The 21,216-nt window shown below is 40.9% G+C and overlaps 1 protein-coding gene across 5 annotated transcripts in view; it reads left to right on the top strand.

The window, feature by feature from the left end:
* The first annotated feature begins 1,936 nt into the window (after positions 1-1,936).
* The window catches only part of LOC106089736 (potassium voltage-gated channel protein Shab), a 666,380-nt gene continuing 647,100 nt past the window's right edge, over positions 1,937-21,216 (top strand). For all 5 annotated transcript variants that reach the window (XR_009396471.1, XM_059360498.1, XM_059360497.1 and 2 more), the window contains exon 1: positions 1,937-1,995. The gene's annotated coding sequence lies outside the window, so the exon portion shown is untranslated. The remainder of the gene's footprint in view (positions 1,996-21,216) is intronic.

The following is a 21,216-nucleotide window of genomic DNA, read 5'->3' as shown; positions in this document are numbered from 1 at the left end:
AAAGACACTTAAATTTTTTGTAGCGTGCGTAACACAACTTTGTGAAAATTTTTTACGATATATGTGAGAAAAAACAAGGTCCCAGATCGGTTTATATGGCAGCTATATCAGGTTGTGAACCGATTTGAACCTTATTTGACACAGTTGTTGAAAGTAAAAATAAAATACGTCATGCAAAATTTCAGCCAAATCGGATAGGAATTGCGCCCTCTAGAAGCTCAAGAAGTCAAATCCCCAGATCTGTTTATATGACAGCTATATCAGGTTATTGACCGATTTCAACCATACTTGGCAAGGTTGTTGGGTATCATAACAAAACACGTCGTGCGAAATTCCATTCCATTCGGATAAGAATTGCGCACTCTAGAGGCTCAAGAAGTCAAGACCCAAGATCGGTTTATATGGCAGCTATATCAGTTTATGAACCGATTTGAACCATACTTGGCACAGTTGTTGGATATCATAACAAAACACGTCGTGCAAAATTTCATTCTGATCGGATAAGAATTGCGCCCTATAGAGGCTCAAGAAGTCAAGACCCAAGATCGGTTTGTATGGCAGCTATATCAGGTTATGGACCGATTTGAACCATACTTGGCACAGTTGTTGGATATCATAACAAAACGAGTCGTGCAAAATTTCATTCCAATCGGATAAGAATTGCGCACTCTAGAGGCTCAAGAAGTCAAGACCCAAGATCGGTTTATATGACAGCTATATCAAAACATGGACCGATATGGCCCATTTACAATACCAACCGACCTACACTAATAAGAAGTATTTGTGCAAAATTTCAAGCGGCTAGCTTTACTCCTTCGGAAGTTAGCGTGCTTTCGACAGACAGACGGACGGACGGACGGACGGACGGACGGACGGACGGACGGACGGACGGACGGACGGACGGACAGACGGACGGACATGGCTAGATCGACATAAAATTTCACGACGATCAAAAATATATATACTTTATGGGGTCTCAGACGAATATTTCGAGTAGTTACAAACAGAATGACGAAATTAGTATACCCCCCATCTTATGGTGGAGGGTATAAAAACAAAACAGTACGAAACCGTTTACTTGTCCGCTTTAGCGAGCTTTCCAACAACATGTGTAATGACGACAATGAAATAACACAACAGCCACGAGAGAGCCCGAGAGTATAAAGACAAGTTGCCATGAGTGATACGAGTAACAAAATATAAATATCTCCGAATCCCACCCAATGTAGTAAATCCAAACAGAGCGGAAGGAACAGCATGTTGTTGGGGGAAAATACACGACGGAATGCTCATGTGCCGCACTTACTCGTACCTCTGCCAAGAGCACATGCAAGAGTGAAAGTTTGCGAGAGCGGCCAGTGGAAAAACGCCAAAGTTTTCGTTGGAAAAACTTTTCACTTTTCAGTGGAGTAACGGCCACGGCTGAAAACGGACGTATTGACTTGAAATACAAGTGCGTGCGTGCGCGTTCAAAGCGCCCAAAATAATTGGTAGTTTATTTTTTGGCATTACCTTGAAACTGGGTGAAAATATATACTAAGTGGCAAAGAAAAAAGTGAGAAAAACGAAAATTCGTTCGACTGCTTCAGTTTGATGAAATTCTGATGAAAAAGTGCATTAAAATTTATTTCAATTGAAATCAAATAATCTGATAGAAAAAAGGGAAAACCCTATTAGAAACCAATCCAGCAATTCATGTGTATATTAGATGTACCTAGATGCGACCATATATATATATTCTCTAATTCCTGAAAAAGTGAATCGTGTGTTAAAGTGCTGAAAAAAATTATAAAAATTTAAGATAAAAAATTCAATTATACAAAAATCTGAAATCCATACCCAAGTGTGAATGTGAGTTACGTATGTATGTGGAAAAAAAGTATAGTGTATATACAAAAAGGTCAATACAATATAAAGCAATTCAATACTACCAAAATCCATCCAAATATCTAAAACAAATTTGAAGGTAAACCAACAACAAAGGAAGCAAAGAAGGTGATTATTAAAAAAATGTAAATAAGCCTAATATTGTCTCCTTTTTTTCTTTTATATAAAAATCAAGTAACAACCTATAGTAAAAGCCTACCAAAACGAAGAATTCGTAAGCGTAGTAAGCATATTTTAAAAATTTCTTCATGGAAGTTAATCAATATTATTGGGCTCGACGAGATAATAATTGCAGTGGGCCTGTTTCCTTCATTCCATTTTATTGCATACCACGCCACCCCAATCTATGCTGCTCGTACTCCACCAATTTGTGCTTTCAATGTTATTTAACCTCCGCCCCCAACTCCTCTTTGCACTTCAAAAACAACGCAAAATGAGAAAACACCAGAAAGTTATGAAGAGAAAGCCAAGTGGAATTTTCAACAACACCAATATCGAGCACCAGCAATAGCAGCAGCTAACGAAACACCAAACTTAAGAAAATCCACCCTCAAGTCAATCCACCCTCTTGGCCACATTTTCCAAGGCATAACGTCCTGGCCGATGCAATAGTGAGCGTAATGCCACAACAATGCTCACAACTCAAAGTGAAAATGGAAAAAAGATGTGGAACTCGAAAACTTCACTTTCTCAATAAATTCGAGCCAAAGCAAACTAGCAAAGCATTCGCGATGCTCTCACAATAATGAAATGAAAACGAACCCAATTTCGTGGCCAACTTCGTTTTTTTTTATCATTGCCGTTGTTGGTGTTGGTGTCCGTGGTGAATAAAGACACATGCGACAGACGAACACACCAGAGGCCAGGACATTTTTCACAAAATTGGTTCTATCCTCGAGAAGGCAACTTTTTCACCAAAGCAAACAAACCATATTGGGGTTGGCAGCCTGAAGTCATGTTATAAACGACAACGGTACATAGGGGCAGGGGTTTTTGATAACAATAGCTTTGTTGTGAGGGGCACGCAAGTGAGAAAGGGGGTGATGGTGTTGGTCGCCTCTTTGATATTATGTGTGCATTCAGCCGCGTTGTCATCCTTCTTTCCTAAAGCCACATTTTTGTGTTTTCGTTCGCTTCATCTCCTCTGCCATGGCGTTGTCATTGCGCGACAAGTTTTAGCTGTGGCCGCTTCTGCTGTAAAGAAAATTAGACACACTCGCTCAAGATAAAAAGGTTGTAGGCATAATGTGGCCACTTATTTTTATGGCGACAGTAACAATGGTGGTGTAGGCAACCGAAAAGGAAGCACTCAACCGTACAACTATTACGAGAACGTAGTTGTACTTGTGCGGATGCAGGAGATTCCCCTGTGGCTTGTTTTGTAGGATACGCTAGCCCCAGCATGGTGTATGTCACATAAATGTATACGTAAATCGATCCATGACCAGAAAAACTGCTACTATTCCCGAACACTGAGCGCAATGGGCCCAGAGTTGGTTGTGTATTAGAATTACAAGTGCGAGGCTTGGTTCTCAGCGCAAGGTATAGTTTATCAACACAACACCGGCATCAAGCCGGACTATCTTCCTATCGGGACTATATTGGAGACATTTGCCATTTGGGATTAAAGTACGAAAGTCAATTGGACATATAAAGCAGGGTACTCCGTTTTTAGTAGGAGGCAGAGGTTAGCAACGTCAGCGATGGTTATTCCCTCCTAATTCTGGCGACATTTTTGAGGCACTAAGCCATTTGAAGCAAGTAAAAGCGCGCTTAATTCCAACGGGCAGAATCTTATATAACCTCCACCATAGATGGTATACGACAAGTTCTTTGAATGACTTTTCCAAATATATAAAAGCTATGTATATCAAATTAAAGACCAATATGGGCTGTAATTGACGTGACTTTTAGAAGTCAGGCAAATACAATATTCTAGCCAAATACTTGCGTCCTCAAGAGGCTCAGGAAATTGGGAGATCGATTTGTATGGGAGCTATATCAGGTTATGAACTGATTTAGACCATACTTGCCAGAGTTGTTGAAAGTAATACCAAAGCAACACGGGCAAATTTTCAAATTCAGCCAAATCGGACTACAATTGCGCCCTTTAGAAGCTCGAGCTCCGGAGATCGGATTATAAGGCGGCCATATCAGGTTGTGGACTGATTCAGACTATATTTTGCGCAGTTATTAAGAGTCAAAACAAATCGCTACGTGCAAATTTTCACCCAAAACGGATAAGAATTGCGTTCTGTAGAAGCTCAATAAGAATAACCCGGGCGGACGGACGGACATGGCTAGATCGACTTAAAATGCCATGACGATCTCGGATGTATATCTTAATGGCGTCTTAGAAAAATATTTCGAAGTGTTACAAATGGAATGAGGAAATTAATACACCCCCATCCTATGGTGGAGGGTATAAAAATGGTATGGCAGCCATGTAAAAATTTCTCCCCAAAGAGATGCCGCACTACGCCACGCCGGTCGGATTCGTTTAGAAAAAGGAGACCCCTTATCATTGAGAATGGAATGTTCATGGACAAAATTTTGCATAAATTTTACTCTGTTTATAGTTGTAAAAAACGTGATCAACATATCCTTATATATTTTAACACATTTATGACAAATTTTCGCTATTGGAGCTATACCTTAATTCAATTGAATGTTGGAGACCATAGTAAAAGTCTTTGTGTAATTTCAGCAAAATTCGGATAAGAATTGCGCCGTTTACGGGCTAAAGAGTAAAATCAGGGGTTTGATTTATATGGGAACTGTATCAGGCTATAGACCGATTCAGACCATATTTAATACGTATATTGAAAGTCTTTGGAGAAGACGTTGTACAAAATGTCAGCCAAATCGGATAAGAATTGCGCCCTTAGAGGTTTACGAAGCATTATCGGGAGATCGGTTTATATGACAGACCGCAAAAGTAGAAAAGCCTCTGGGGGTGCTTAGCCCCCCTTTCAGAATTTAAAAAATTCCATTGTTTTCGACGAAATTTGCCACCTTAATTGCTATTGCAATGGCGGCTAGCCTCACTTGTATGAAAGTAAGCACGCTTTTAACAGACAGTCCTTCGAACGAACGTGACTTGCTCATTGGTATCATTAAAATATATAGTTTTCAGGATTCATTGCCTACACTAAAAAATGTTTGTCCTTTGATATTTTAAAGATTCGAGCCAATTAGCAACCTCAATTTAAAGATGTTAAATTTTGCACGAATACTTCTTATTAGTGTAGGTCGGTTGGGATTGTAAATGGGCCATATCGGTCCATGTTTTGATATAGTTGCCCTATAAACCGATCTTGGATCTTGACTTCAACAACTGTGTTAGGTGTGGTTTAAATCGGTCCATAACTTGATATAGCTGTCATATCAACCGATCTGGGGTCTTGATTTCTTTAGCCTCTATAGGGCGCAATTCTTATCCGATTTGGCTGAAATTTTGTACAACGACTTCTCTCATAAACTTCAACTTACGTGTAAATTATGATCTGAATCGTTTCATAGCATGACACAGCTCCCATATAAACCGATCTCCCTATTTTACTTCTTGACCCCTTTAAGGGCGCAATTTTTTTTCGAATTGGTTGAAATTTTACACTTCGACTTCTATTATGGTCTCCAACATTCCGTTGAATTATGGTTTCAATCGGACGATAACTTGATATTATAGCTCCAATATCATAGCAATTCTTTCCCTTTATCATGTGCTTGCCTAAAACAAGATACCGGGAAAATAACTCGACAAATGCGATTCATGGTGGATGGTGTATAAGATTCGGCCCGGCCGAACTTAGCACGCTTTAACTTGTTTAGGTAAAATTTTTATACCCTCCACCATAGGATGGGAGGTATACTAATTTCGTCATTCTGTTTGTAACTACTCGAAATATTCGTCTGAGACCCCATATAGTATATATATTCTTGATCGTCGCGACATTTTATGTCGATCTAGCCATGTCCGTCCGTCTGTCCGTCCGTCCGTCTGTCTGTCGAAAGCACGCTAACTTCTGAAGGAGTAAAGCTAGCCACTTGAAATTTTGCACAAATACTTCTTATTAGTGTAGGTCGGATGGTATTGTAAATGGGCCATATCGGCCCATGTTTTGATATAGCTGCCATATAAACCGATCTTGGGTCTTGACTTCTTGAGCCTCTAGAGGGCGCAATTCTTATCCGATTGGGATGAAATTTTGCACGACGTGTTTTGTTATGATATCCAAGTATGGTTCGAATCGGTTCATAATCTGATATAGCTATCATATAAACAGATCTTGGGTCTTGACTTCTTGAGCCTCTAGAGTGCGCAATTCTTATCCGATTGGAATGAAATTTTGTACGACGTGTTTTGTTATGATATCCAACAACTGCGCCAAGCTTGACTTCTTGAGCTTCTAGAGGGCGCAATTCCTATCCGATTTGGCTGAAATTTTGCATGACGTATTTTATTTTTACTTTCAACAACTGTGTCAAATAAGGTTCAAATCGGTTCATAACCTGATATAGGTGCCATATAAACCGATCTGGGATCTTGACTTCTTGAGCCTCTAGAGGTCGCAATTATTATTCGATTTGCCTAAAATTTTTTACGACGGATCCTCTCATGACCGTCAACATACGTGTTTATTATGGTCTGAATCGGTCTATAGCCCGATACAGCTCCCAAAGAGTGCAATATCTTGATATGACTCTAATAGCAGAGCAAATCTTTTCTTATATCCTTTTTTGCCTAAGAAGAGATGCCGGGAAAAGAACTCGACAAATGCGCTCCATGGTGGAGGGTATATAAGATTCGGCCCGGCCGAACTTAGCACGCTTTTACTTGTTGTTTTTTACTTAGTTGGACAGTCATCCGTGAAGCAAAATAAGAATCATTCAGCGATCCAAATTTGAAACGGATGGCTGTTGTTGTTGTAGCAGTTTATTGTGTTCTATCTTTCGTCTGCTTGATTCTGTTGAGTGTCAAGACCCAGGAACTCTGCGACTAGGATGGGGTGCGTCCACAGTGATCTGGGTCTGAGTCGACTGGGTCAGGCCGGGCAGTTAAACAGGTGACGTGTATCGTGCGGTCCCTGGTTACAATCGGGACATACATCTTGCACGTCGGCATCAATCCTAGCTCTGTGAGTATTGAGGTGGCTGCATCTGCCGGAAAGTAATTGAGCCAGAACCACTCTGGTTTGCCGGGGGAGGTCTATTTCTTCGGGTGCAATGGGTGGCGGTTGTTCTCCTAGGACTACATTCACCCAGTAGCCAATTACCGCGTCTGCTACCGTGTCTGCATGAATTTTGTTCAGACCCGCTTGATCTAGATGTTCTCTCTTGTAGCGCTGAACCTCACGCTCTAGGTCGTGAAGATCTACCTTAAGGCTTCTGGGCGGTGGGTATCTATCGACAAGATGATGATTTGGATGGTTTCGGCGATAACAGCCCAAAAGGTATTGCTTAGACAGCATGTAGGTTGCCCAAAAAGTAATTGCGGATTTTTTAAAAGAAAGTAAATGCATTTTTTATAAAACTTAAAATGAACTTTAATCAAATATACTTTTTTACATTTTTTTCTAAAGAAAGCTAAAAGTAACAGCTGATAACTGACAGAAGAAAGAATGCAATTACAGAGTCACAAGCTATGAAAACATTTGTCAACGCCGACTGTATGAAAAATCCGCAATTACTTTTTGGGCAACCCAATAGTTATGTCTTCGCACTGGTGGTCCACATGATAACTGAGGAGACAGCCCGTCGCAGTTCGGAGGGCGGCATTCTGACAGATCTGAATATTATTCCACTGCGTGTCACAAAGTTGACGTGACCACATTAGCGCTGCATAACTAACCACAGACCGGCCAATTGCTTTGTACGTGGTCATCAAGGTTTCTTTGTCTGCACCCCAAGTGCTGCCAGCGAGTGACTTGAGGACCTTGTTTCTACTTTTGACTTTATTGCAGATTGCTGTGGCATGTGGGCAGAAAGTGTAAGAGCTGTCAAATGTGACGCCAAATATTTTGGGACACTTGATGGTCGGAATCATTTCTCCATGGACCATCACAGTCAGCTCAGAATTCACCTCACGCGTATTTGTAGTGAAAAGTGTGTCTGAAGATTTGGTGGCGGATATCTTCAGATTTCTTGCAGCGAAATATGAGGCAAGCTCGTTGAGGTAGACGTTCAACCTATCGCAGATGTCATCAGTGGGTGGGGGGCCTGATGCCATGATCGTACAATCGTCCGCATATGATACGATCTCTATGCCGTCTGGAGGGGGTGGAATGGAGGATAGGTAGAGGTTAAATAGAGCCGGAGATATCATCCCGCCTTGGGGAACTCCCTGTTTCACGCTACGGTGTTTCGACTTCTTATCCCTAAATTCCACAAATGACTGGCGACCACACAGATAATTCGCGAGCCATCGTTTCAGGTCTGGCTGGAGGGACGTGATGTCGAATGCCTTCGATAGGTCCAGTGCCACGAGGACCGTCCTATCACATGGCCTGGGTTGATTGAAGCCACGGCAAATGTGTGTGGTGATGGCATGCAAAGCTGTTGTTGTGCTGTGCAGTCTCTGAAATCCATGTTGATGCTCGGCGAATGGAAATTCTCCTACGAGGCTCGGGAGGAGCAATGCTTCAAGCGTCTTTGGCACTGGTAAGAGAAGGGAGATCGGTCTGTACGACTCCCCCAAGCTCGTGTCTTTTCCAGGCTTCAGTAGCGGGATCACTCTGCCCATTTTCCAGGCATCGAGAACTATAAGAGTGTTCAATGACAGGTTGAGGACAGTGGTAAGGTACTCAACAACAGGTGAATCCAGATTCTTGAGCATCAATGTAGAGATTCCGTCGGGGCCCAACGCCTTGGAAGATTTGGCGCCGCGGATGACATTCGTAACTTCGCCCACGGTAAATTGTGATGGCTGTTCATCGGCTCGGAGACCACGAATACGGCGAATGGCTCTCCTCCTTGCCCTGTCTATATGGGGATGCACAATAAATTGACGGTTGAACAACCAGGCGCATCTCTTCGGATCAGTCACGGTTATCTCGCCAAAAGTGACTGAGGTCCTGTCGTCCCGTCTACCGGGGTTCAAGAGTGACTTAACAGTGGCCCACAGTTTGCCTGCACCGGTGCCTAAGTTACATTGCTCCAAGTGTTCCAGCCACAAATTCCGCTTATGTTCGTTGACTACCCTGATTATTTCCAGATTCAGCTCACTGATTCTGGGGTTAGCGGGGTCCATAGCACGAATCCCATCACGCTCGTCTGCGAGTACCACTGCTTGCGCCGGGAAATTGGGTCGCACTTGCGGTATTTGACCGGCTGGTATAAAGCGAGCGGCTGCTGCGTTAATGATGTTTCGGAATTTCCTCTCGGCCACAAGCACATCAGAGGGGGGTGGCAGTTCACTGAAGCGGCGATTGGTATACTCTGAAGCCAGTCCAATGGGCCTTCTTATAATTGATAAACGTCCCGCGCTCAGAGGCTATGAAGTCGGGTGGTCGGTCGATGGAGAGAATTATGGGGAGGTGGTCTGGCCCCAAAGAGATGACGGCTTGCCAGGAGACGTCACTCAGAAGATCAGGGGATGCAATTGAGATGTCTGGCGAGCTGCTGCATCTCCTCGTAATCCTAGTGGGGGCATCCTCATTCACCGTGCAATACGTGGAGCTATCTATCTGCTTTGCCAAAGCTATGCCACACTGGTCGTTACCTAGGGGAGAATGCCATGACGTGTGATTCGCATTAAAATCCCCCAGAACCAGACGATTATGGCCAAATACCAACCCACTTATGTCGGGGTTGTAAGCCTGGCCATTAATCGGGACACAGCTACCAACCGGCGGTATATACACGTTGTATATCTCTATGTCGGCAGTACCAGACCTGACTGCTACCCCCATACATTCCATGTATGGGTCACTAGCGTCAAGCGCAGGCGAGATAGGTCTATACTGCACGAAATGGTGTATAACGAAGGCCAATCCCCCACCTCCATTCCTTGAGCGATCCTTACGTAGCACATTGTAGCCGTGACAACTGTGCAAGCTGCAGGTGTTAGTGCGGAGAAGGCACTCCGGGATGTGCCTCTCCCGGTACGTACAACCGGCTGCCATGGGATTGGCAGCCGGTTTCATGACCATGAAACGGATGGTCATGGTCGTTAGTAAATGGGAAACTAAATTTGAAAATATGATGATTATTATTAAGTTTTGGTGCATTGGCTCGTTTTCATTGTTGAAATTCTACGAATAGGGAAAAAATCTTAAATTGTTGGCCATTTTTTTTCTTTGTATATGTCAGAGTGTTGCAAACATAATTACGTCATGGTAAAAACAATGATAGTGGGAATAAAAACACGTAAAATTGGCATTAATATTGATCATGATAAATCTTCCACTAATTTTATTTGACTCCATATAAGGTAGTTTGTTCATATATTTTGACTATTATAAATCGATCTGCCAATTTATATATACGGCAGCTATATTTAAATATGTTCAGAAAGTGACCATATTCGGTGTGGATATCGGAAGGGAATAGTACAACTCACTGTTCCGAATTTCAACGAAATCGGATAATAAATGCGAATGTTACGGGTTCAAGAGCCAATACAGGGATATAGGTCCGTTTGGCAGCTATATACAAATGTAGTACGATTTGGCCCATTCCAGAACTTAAACTGCATATAGAAAACAAGTAAAGACTGCCTAAGTGCGGCCAAGCCGAATCTTGGGATTCTGCTTAAAATGTACCCTTGTTAACTCAGTTTGTGTTTGAATTGTTTTAATTGAGGCTTTAATGGTCTCTAGTGGTTATATCGGGACATCGGTCTTGAAGGAACTATTGTATATCATTTTATGAGTATTGGAGGCCACAAGTATACTTCTCATACCAAATACGGCAAACACTAAAGATTATAGGAGCACTAGAAGTTAAATCCTCAGATCGATTTATGTGGGTGCTTTATACATATATGAACCTATCTGGGTGGGATTTAGCGTGAGTGTTGTATAATTCACATACCAAATTGCAACCAAATCGGATGGAAATTGAGGTTCATAGTGGCTCAAGAAGGCAACTCGAAGGATCGGTTCATATGAGGGCTATATCTGTTTAAAGACCGACTCGGGTCATACTCGGTACATACATTGGAAGTTATAACATAAATCGTTGTGCTAAATTTCAGCCAAATTGCGTGAAAATTTTGGTCCCTAAGGGCTCAAAAAGTCAAAATCGGCGATCGGCTAATATGGGGGCAAATCTGAACCGATATGGCGACCTACATCAATAAGAAGTATCGGTGCCAATTTTTGGCAGATATCTTAATTCGTTCAAAAGCTATCGTAATTTCCACAGACAAACGGACGGATGAACATTGTTGGATCCAATCAGATTGTCAATACAATCAAGAACATACATATTTTATACACTAAAAAAAAAGTTGGCCGGAAATTTAAGATTTTTTCCTTATTCGTAGGATTTTAGCAATGAAAACGAGCCAAAGAACCAAAACTTTGAAATAAATATGATATTTTAACATTTCATTTCCTATGTGCTAACGGAAATGACCATCCGTTTCAAATTTTAATAGCTGATTGATTTTTATTTTAGTTCATAGATTGCCACCACAAGATCGGGGTATACTTCGCCATCCCGTTTGTAACACATCGAAATGTTGGTCTTAGGTAATGTATGTATATTCTTGATGGCCATGTCCGTCCGTCTGTCTGTCTGTCTGTGGAAAGTACACTAACTTTCGAAGGAGTAAGGCTAATCGCTTGAAATATTGCACATATACTTCCTATCAACTTATGTCAGTTGGGATTGTAAATGGGCCACATCGGTACATATTATAATATAGCTGCCATATAAATCGGTCTTGGATCTTGACTCCTTGAGCCCCTAGAAGGCACAATTCTTATCGTATTTGGTTGAAATTTCGTTTGTGACTTTGTTGTGACTTTCAATAACTATGGCAAGTATGGTCAAACCCGGTTCATAAATTGATATAGCTGCCATATAAACCGATTTCGGTTCTTGACTTCTTGAGCCTCTAGACGGCGCAATTCCAATTCGATTTGGCTTAAATTTTGTACGAGGTCTTTTGTTTTGACTTCCAACAATTATGGCAAGTATGGTTCAAATCGGTTCGGAACCTGATATAGCTCCCACATAAACCGATCTCCCTATTATACTTCGTGTGCCTCTAGAGGGCGCAATTCTTATACGATTTGGCTGATATTTTGTACAACGGCTTCTCCTACGACCTTCAACATGCGTGTCGATAATCTGATATAGCTATCATATAAACCGATCTCCCGATATTATTTCTTGAGCTCCTATGGGCGCAATTCTTATCCGTTTTAGCTGCAATTTTGCATAATGACATCTTCTATGGTCTCCAACATCCTAACCAAGTATGGACTTCATCGGTCCATAACCTGATATGGCCCCAATAGCATGGCAATTTTTATCCATTATCCTTTGTTCGCCTATAAAAAGATATTGGAAAAAGTAGAAATGCGATCCATGGTGGAGGGTGCACAAGATTCGGTCCGGCGGAACTTAGCACGTTTTTACTTGTTAGGCTTAACATCTTAACCTTTAAAAACCAGACATCTCAAGACGCTCCTATTTGTTATTCTATTTTGCGTCTTTAACTACGGTTCACTGTTGTCTTGTACCAAGGTCAATTTCCTAATCTTAAACGATATTTTGACCTTGAGTTTAAATTTTTATCTTTTATAAAAAGACACAAAGTTAAAGATCTATTAACCTACTATTTAAAATAAAAACAGTTGAAAATTTGATCAACTTTAAATTAAGTTTGCGACTCTTTAAAATTAGAAGAGAAGTTTTTTCATTGCATGTTCTTATTTTTCCTTTTAAGCTCATAAATGTCTCAATTTGTATCTAATTTGAAAATTTTTGTTCGAAGCACTTTGATTCCTTCGAGTACCCATATCGAATATGGCTCTGATGGCTCCATAATTAAATATAGCTGCCATACGAGCCAATATCCACTTTTGCATTTAGAGACCATAAACTACTAATCAAAATGTTAAATTTATATATATATAATTGAATATTAATTTAAAAATTGATCTTAAAGCATAAAACTTCTCTAAAATGTTGCTAAAAAATGATAACATGCATTATTCCATTGAAATAAATACAACTCTTTTCATTTATAAGCTAATGTCCGTCACGCCACATAGGGTTCACGGCTTTAGATAAAGAATTGTAAGAATTTTGTGTTGTTTAGAGACAAATTTAAAAATGTCGTTTGTTAATCTTCAAATCATGGAATAACACTCTTGAAGTGAAGATCGCAAAATTAGCTTAAAACAAGTAAAAGCGTGCTAAGTTCGGCCGGGCCGAATCTTATATACCCTCCACCATGGATCGCATTTGTCGAGTTCTTTTCCCGGCATCTCTTCTTAGGCAAAAAAGGATATAAGAAAAGAGTTGCTCTGCTATTAAAACGATATCAAGATATGGTCCGGTTCGGACCACAATTAAATTATATGTTGGAGACCTGTGTAAAATTTCAGCCAATTCGTATAAGAATTGCGCCCATTGGGGCTCACGAAGTAAAATAGAGAGAACGATTTATATGGGATCTGTATCGGGCTATAGACCGATTCAGACCATAATAAACACGTTTGTTGATGGTCATGAGAGGATCCATCGTACAAAATTTCAGGCATATCGGATAATAATTGCGACCTCTAGGGGTCAAGAAGTCAAGATCCCAGATCGGTTTATATGGCAGCTATATCAGGTTATGAACCGATTTGAACCTTATTTGACACAGTTGTTGAAAGTAAAAATTAAATACGTCATGCAAAATTTCAGCCAAATCGGATAGGAATTGCGCCCTCTAGAAGCTCAAGAAATCAAATCCCCAGATCTGTTTATATGACAGCTATATCAGGTTATGAACCGATTTGAACCATACTTGGCACAGTTGTTGGATATCATGGCGAAATACTTCGTGCAAAAATTAATTCAAATCGGATAAGAATTGTGCCCTCTAGAGAGTCAAGAAGTCAAGATCCAAGATCGGTTTATATGGTAGCTATATCAGGTTATGGACCGATTTGAACCATACTTGGCACAGTTGTTGGGTATCATAACAAAACACGTCGTGCGAAATTCCATTCCAATCGGATAAGAATTTCGCCCTCTAGAGGCTCAAGAAGTCAAGACCCAAGATCGGTTTATATGGTAGCTATATCAGGTTATAGACCGATTTGAACCATACTCGGCACTGTTGTTATATATAATAAGAAAACACGTCGTGCAAAATTTCATTTCAATCGGATAAGAATTACGCACTATAGAGGCTCAAGAAGTCAAGACCCAAGATCGGTTTATATGGCAGCTATATCAGGTTATGGACCGATTTGAACCATACTTGGCACAGTTGTTGGATATCACAAGAAAACACGTCGTGCAAAATTTCATTCTGATCGGATAAGAATTGCGCACGCTAGAGGCTCAAGAAGTCAAGACCCAAGATCGGTTTATATGGCAGCTATATCAAAACATGGACCGATATGGCCCATTTACAATACCAACCGACCTACACTAATAAGAAGTATTTGTGCAAAATTTCAAGCGGCTAGCTTTACTCCTTCGGAAGTTAGCGTGCTTTCGACAGACAGACGGACGGACATAGCTAGATCGACATAAAATGTCACGACGATCAAGAATATATATACTTTATGGGGTCTCAGACGAATATTTCGAGTAGTTACAAACAGAATGACGAAATTAGTATACCCCCCATCTTATGGTGGAGGGTATAATGACCAACAAATACACTCACCTCAAAAGACACTTAAATTTTTTGTAGCGTGCGTAACACAACTTTGTGAAAATTTTTTACGATATATGTGAGAAAAAACAAGGTCCCAGATCGGTTTATATGGCAGCTATATCAGGTTGTGAACCGATTTGAACCTTATTTGACACAGTTGTTGAAAGTAAAAATAAAATACGTCATGCAAAATTTCAGCCAAATCGGATAGGAATTGCGCCCTCTAGAAGCTCAAGAAGTCAAATCCCCAGATCTGTTTATATGACAGCTATATCAGGTTATTGACCGATTTCAACCATACTTGGCAAGGTTGTTGGGTATCATAACAAAACACGTCGTGCGAAATTCCATTCCATTCGGATAAGAATTGCGCACTCTAGAGGCTCAAGAAGTCAAGACCCAAGATCGGTTTATATGGCAGCTATATCAGTTTATGAACCGATTTGAACCATACTTGGCACAGTTGTTGGATATCATAACAAAACACGTCGTGCAAAATTTCATTCTGATCGGATAAGAATTGCGCCCTATAGAGGCTCAAGAAGTCAAGACCCAAGATCGGTTTGTATGGCAGCTATATCAGGTTATGGACCGATTTGAACCATACTTGGCACAGTTGTTGGATATCATAACAAAACGAGTCGTGCAAAATTTCATTCCAATCGGATAAGAATTGCGCACTCTAGAGGCTCAAGAAGTCAAGACCCAAGATCGGTTTATATGACAGCTATATTAAAACATGGACCGATATGGCCCATTTACAATACCAACCGACCTACACTAATAAGAAGTATTTGTGCAAAATTTCAAGCGGCTAGCTTTACTCCTTCGGAAGTTAGCGTGCTTTCGACAGACAGACGGACGGACGGACGGACGGACGGACGGACGGACGGACGGACGGACGGACGGACGGACGGACGGACAGACGGACGGACATGGCTAGATCGACATAAAATTTCACGACGATCAAAAATATATATACTTTATGGGGTCTCAGACGAATATTTCGAGTAGTTACAAACAGAATGACGAAATTAGTATACCCCCCATCTTATGGTGGAGGGTATAAAAATTGTTTGTCATTCGAAGGTATTTTCAAATCCTTTAATTCACGATAAGTAGATTTAAAAAATTTGTTTCACATCACAAAAAATCATATATTTCCCCATATACTACTATCCAAGAAAAATTTTGCACTGAAATTCTATCCAGGACATCTGTCTTGCTATGTCTTGGATAGAACTGAAATGAAACACAGCAACTGTACCAACGAGAAATATTGGGTTGCCCAAAAAGTAATTGCGGATTTTTTAAAAGAAAGTAAATGCATTTTTAATAAAACTTAGAATGAACTTTAATCAAATATACTTTTTTTCTAAAGCACGCCAAAAGTAACAGCTGATAACTGACAGAAGAAAGAATGCAATTACAGAGTCACAAGCTGTGAAAAATTTGTCAACGTCGACTATATGAAAAATCCGCAATTACTTTTTGGGCAACCCAATAATACCCCTGTTTTTTTAACAGTACATTGCAATGCCCATTATATGAACTGTTATTGCGTAATATCGATAACAACTTGGCACTGGACATCTTTACAGTACACCTGACTTGAATTAAACGTATAATACAAAAAAACAGACCCTTCATCTCTTTCCAGTTTAAATAAGTTCAAGAACGGAAAGAGGGTGCTGACATTAATCCCCGCCATGACACTATGGACGTACACCTAAATACAAATATGCGCTCTAAATACAAATAAGGACCTTAAAAAAGAAAACCTAAGTTAGGAAATATGTGCTAGTTATAACATCCTTAATTGTTTTCCATACGACGCCCCTAAGTTGGTTCATGTCTGGCATTGTGCCCCCACCTAAGTGCCGGTGTCTGTTGGCCACGAAAGCCGGGCAATGGCATAGGAAATGCTCCAACGTCTCGTTATCTTCCCCACATACCCTACACGTGATATCACTTACAGCACCGATTTTGCATAAATGATCACACAGTCCTGTGTCCTGTTATGCTATCGAAAGCTATACTGACCTCCTTCTTACTTACGTTCAGTAATACCTCCGGGTTAACCAAGTTTATTGACGGCAGTCCTCAGGCCTTCACTGCCAAATCGTCTGCTCTCTCAATTCCCCTTACTCCGCTATGACCCAGATAAGGCCTTAATGTTCGCCTTACACTCCAAGACTGTTTGTGACCTTTCTTCGCGTTATTGTCCTGATGGCTTGTTAACTGTTCGTAAAGATTTTCTCACTTGACGTCCTCGCACCAACTCACGCATTCCGTGATCGCCCCGATTTTTGCCTGCAGAAACGGTATTATGGTCATGCAGTTTAAAACAGATGTCAGTCCCTGGGTTCTCAATGTAGATCCCCTGGCCCACTCTGTGCTCTAAATTTGATCCATCCATGTAACATGATCTTCCTGATGGCAATATTGTCTGGCACTCGACCTCAAGTGTCGTCTCAGGTATCCTTTTGCCGTCCTGGTAATCCTATTGTATTGCAAGAGCCATGCGTAATACACATCCCAATATACTTCCACTTTTTTACGACGTGCTCTGTTAAAAAGTCTGCGGACCTCTTTCCCGGCCATCCAGGGTTTTTCTTCGGCTGATTTCCTTTCCCGAAGAGGGCAAATATCTTCGAAAGACCTCCTAGCGCAGTTTTTATCTGGTTGACATTGTCGTCAATGTCATCCATGTTTAGACAATCCAAATTACCTGGCATAAGTCTTCTTCTCAGTAGCCTTCCGAACTTTGGCCAGTTTGTTTTCAAGTTTTTACGGAAGCTTATCGGATTTGGCGATGGCTATGCTATTCTAAGCCTAACGTTGCGATGGTAAATGAAGAGGTGCTCCATGGAGACCCTCCAATCCTGAACCTCATCGATTAGATTTTCCAAACATATTGTCACATCTGAAACCTCCTCCCTAATCCTATTAACAAAGGTAGCGGTGTTACCAATATTATGCGTTATTAGGTCGTTAGTATTCAAGAATTCTGCCGGGGCTTGGCCCCGCAAATTAATGTTGGTACTTCCCCAAGAAAAGTGGTGAGAGTTCGCATCGCACCCTATTATTACCTAATTTCCTAACTATTTTGCCTTCCTCACCAACCATTGCAGCTCCGACATGGCTGGCGATGTCGGAGAGTCGAACGGTAGATAAAGTGACGCCAGGTATGGCTCATCACTGTTGCATTCAACGTTGAAACCTCTGGGGAAAACATATAATTTAAATTGTTATGACAAATAATGCAGGTCCTTGGCCGAGTACCAGAGATAGCCTAAAATAATTGGTAGTTGATATGGTTCAATCCAGAAACTTTATTCCGGGTCGTCCATGGCTCCTGAAGTAAGGCAAAGTGAATCTTGCCCTTGCTGATTATCTGGTTGACCTCTATCATTGGCCCTCCATTAGATGCGTTTTTGGGGGGTAGTTGATGGTCTCATCGTCCGCTCCCTGCTCAGTAGGCTGCATTGACTTTCCCGTCACTGTATTTCATCATAATGTTCTTTGCCTATCCTAATCTTCCGAATCTATATAAAGGCGGTAATGGTTCCATCGTCTGCTCCCTGTTCGTTAGGCTGTATTGAGTTTCCCGTCCCTGTAATGCCTGGTGTTTCAATATTAGTATAATTGCCTATCCTAGCCTTCCAAATCTTAAGTAAATTGGCTTTTTGGGAGTAGATGACGGTCTCATCGTAGGCTCCCTGTTCGTTAGGCTGCATTGAGAATCCTGTCCCTGCACTGCCTGATGTTTGAACATTAGGATCTGTACCTATCCTAGTCTTCAGAATCTTGAGAAAAACAGTGATGGGTCCGTCGTCGGCCACCTGTTTGTTAGGCGGTATTAATTATCCTGCCCCTGTACCGCCTGACGACTCAATATAAGGATAGTTTCCTATCCTAGTCTTCCCAATCTTGAAAAAGACGGCCTTGGTCCCGTAGTACGCCATGCCTTTAGTCTTAACCAAACTTGTCACAGAGACCTGATCAATGCCCAACACAAGGAGAGTTCCATCCTCCTTCTCTTCACTGTGGAAGACCTCCCATTTCTCCACGGCCAACTCGTGGTTTTGTTTGTTTAAGATCTCCAACATGCGTTCCGTCTAAAATTCGCCACCCACATCCTTGATGAAGACCGTCGCCTTTGTGAGCTGGGGGATGTCGATCTTTCTCACAAGGTCGAGCTTTGCGCCCCAGGAAGTGTTGATACTTCCAACGAGCTTTTTGACGGTATCAATACATTCCGCTGATGCAAAGCGCAGCGTTGAGATATCCCCTCTATGCTCGCAGCTGATAATCCGTATGGGTGGAGCCCCTTTCGAGTTCAAAACATGGTCGAAAACTCGTTCGTTTACCAGAAAATTCACTTGAGACAGATGATCTGGTGGATTCCTACCGGATGCACTGCCGATATCGATGACTGCATAAGTCATCTCATCTCTACTGTACTTCCTTGCATAAGAGGGCGGCTCCTTACCTTTTTCAGCGACTATCTTCCCCTTCCGTGATGCGGTATCCATTTGGAAGTCCATAAAGACTCAGGGGCCCTTTCCATAGCTCCTTTTCCGGCTTTGTTACGTTCCCTCCTCAGGACCCTGTCTGGAGTCTCCATTGCGGGAGAGATGACCTGGTCTTCCCAGAGTACTTGACAGAGGGGAGCCTTTTTTTTAGTGTCTTAGCTGTGTTTGCTCTTTGAGAGATCTGATTCTCTTCCCAGCTTACGTCGAAGTGCTTAGGATGTCAGTTCCATCTCTTCCACCATCCTGCACTTTCGCCCGATTGCGCTGCCGGTACATAATCCTCTGTCTCCTTCGTCGACCCCCGGATTGCTTTCTCGGTATTCTTGTGTGCGTAACAAAGCCAACGCTAACCTCCTACGTCATTCCGCTGTTATCTTCTCTCGATTCGGCTGCGATGACTGTTTCATTGACACAGTCTCTGTCGGAATCTAAATCGGAAACACCACCTTTACTTAAAGGCTGGGGTCGAACTGTGCATCCCTCCGAATTATCCGTCTCTTCCTCAATAATTAGTCTGATGACTAGTTGTGTGCTTGAAGCATTACTCTCGACTACATGTGTAAAGGCACCCACACCTATAAGAGGGGCAGATAACATGCTACGGTTTGAAGCCACCACCTCAGCTTTTGGGTCTTTGGAGTTCATTTTGAGCCTACTCCTGAAAGGGTTACACATTTTCGTAATAGGTACCTATACCCAGATACGGATATTTTTTCCTTGTATAATGTGTTGTATGTATGTTTTAGTATTTGTATGTAAAAACTAAAGAAAGAGCATGATTCTAGGTCCGTGTAATACAGGTTTGCCATACTGTCAGGATTAAAACTTTTTATCGAAATTTCGAACCACCTTAACTTTAAATCAAATTAATGGATAAAAAAACGCTTTAAGATTTTTTTTTTTTGAGAATTACGTAAATTTTTAATTTTGTTATACATAGTTTAAATATTTTTGTTTTTTTCGAATCGATATTTTCATACTTGCCTCAAAATATTCCTTATTTCATCAAATTTCAACACAATTAGGGAAACTTTAGGACAGCCATATTTGAAGGAGATACAAATTAATTAATCAACTCAGTCCAACATTCTTAATGTTCATCCGATTGTAATAACATCGTCATTTGTTTACCAATTCCCACGAGGTATTCTCTTATGACTCTCGACACTACTGGTGAATTTTATACAAATCGGATCAGATAGATACAGCTGTCATGTATATGTTACGCCCGATTTCCACTTCTACAGACTTTGCAAGTGCATTTATCAACAGATCTTCTCAAAATTTTGCAAATTTTTTTTTTCCAACTGCCACAATATCTCTGGACTTTAGTCAATATCGGTTTAGATTCCCATGTATATGTTCGTCTGATTCGGACTAATATACAAATAAGTTGGTTATTTGTTCATTGATTCTCCTGAAATTTGTCGCGAAGGATTCTTTTATGACTCCAGACTTTACTGGTGAATTCAGATATTGATTTAGATTGAATCAGCTTTAGGATATTGCTCCCATATATATGTATTTATAATTCTTGTTTTTAAATTTTGTGTTTTAAAAATTAGCAACTTCTGTAGAAAAAACTCTTTGGGCGCTTTTAAATAGATTGTCGGGTTTAAAGTTATAGCTGTTCGAAAATAATATTGTTTATAAGTTTGAACCCTGCAAGTATGGCAACCGTGCATTACCCGAACCTAGTATAATAATGCTCTTTCTGTTTATTGTTATATGCACAAAAAAAAAAAAACAATTCATTTCACATAAAGGAAATTTTCGACAAGTAAACGACTTTTGTGAAAAACTTTGGACTTTTTACGATGAAAGTAGTTCTTTTTACGTTGACATACCTTTTATTCTTGATGTATAACACATATCTTATGAGGTTGCAACCAGTTTTTCTTTATTTAATTTTACATCATTCTTGTGTATATGAATATTCGTCTTCTTCCTAGTTAT

This window comes from Stomoxys calcitrans, chromosome 1 (assembly GCF_963082655.1).
Source record: "Stomoxys calcitrans chromosome 1, idStoCalc2.1, whole genome shotgun sequence".
Classification (NCBI taxonomy): Eukaryota; Metazoa; Arthropoda; class Insecta; order Diptera; family Muscidae; genus Stomoxys; species Stomoxys calcitrans.
The sequence above is the reverse complement of the archived record's forward strand: the minus strand, read 5'-3'. Positions and strand labels throughout refer to the sequence as shown.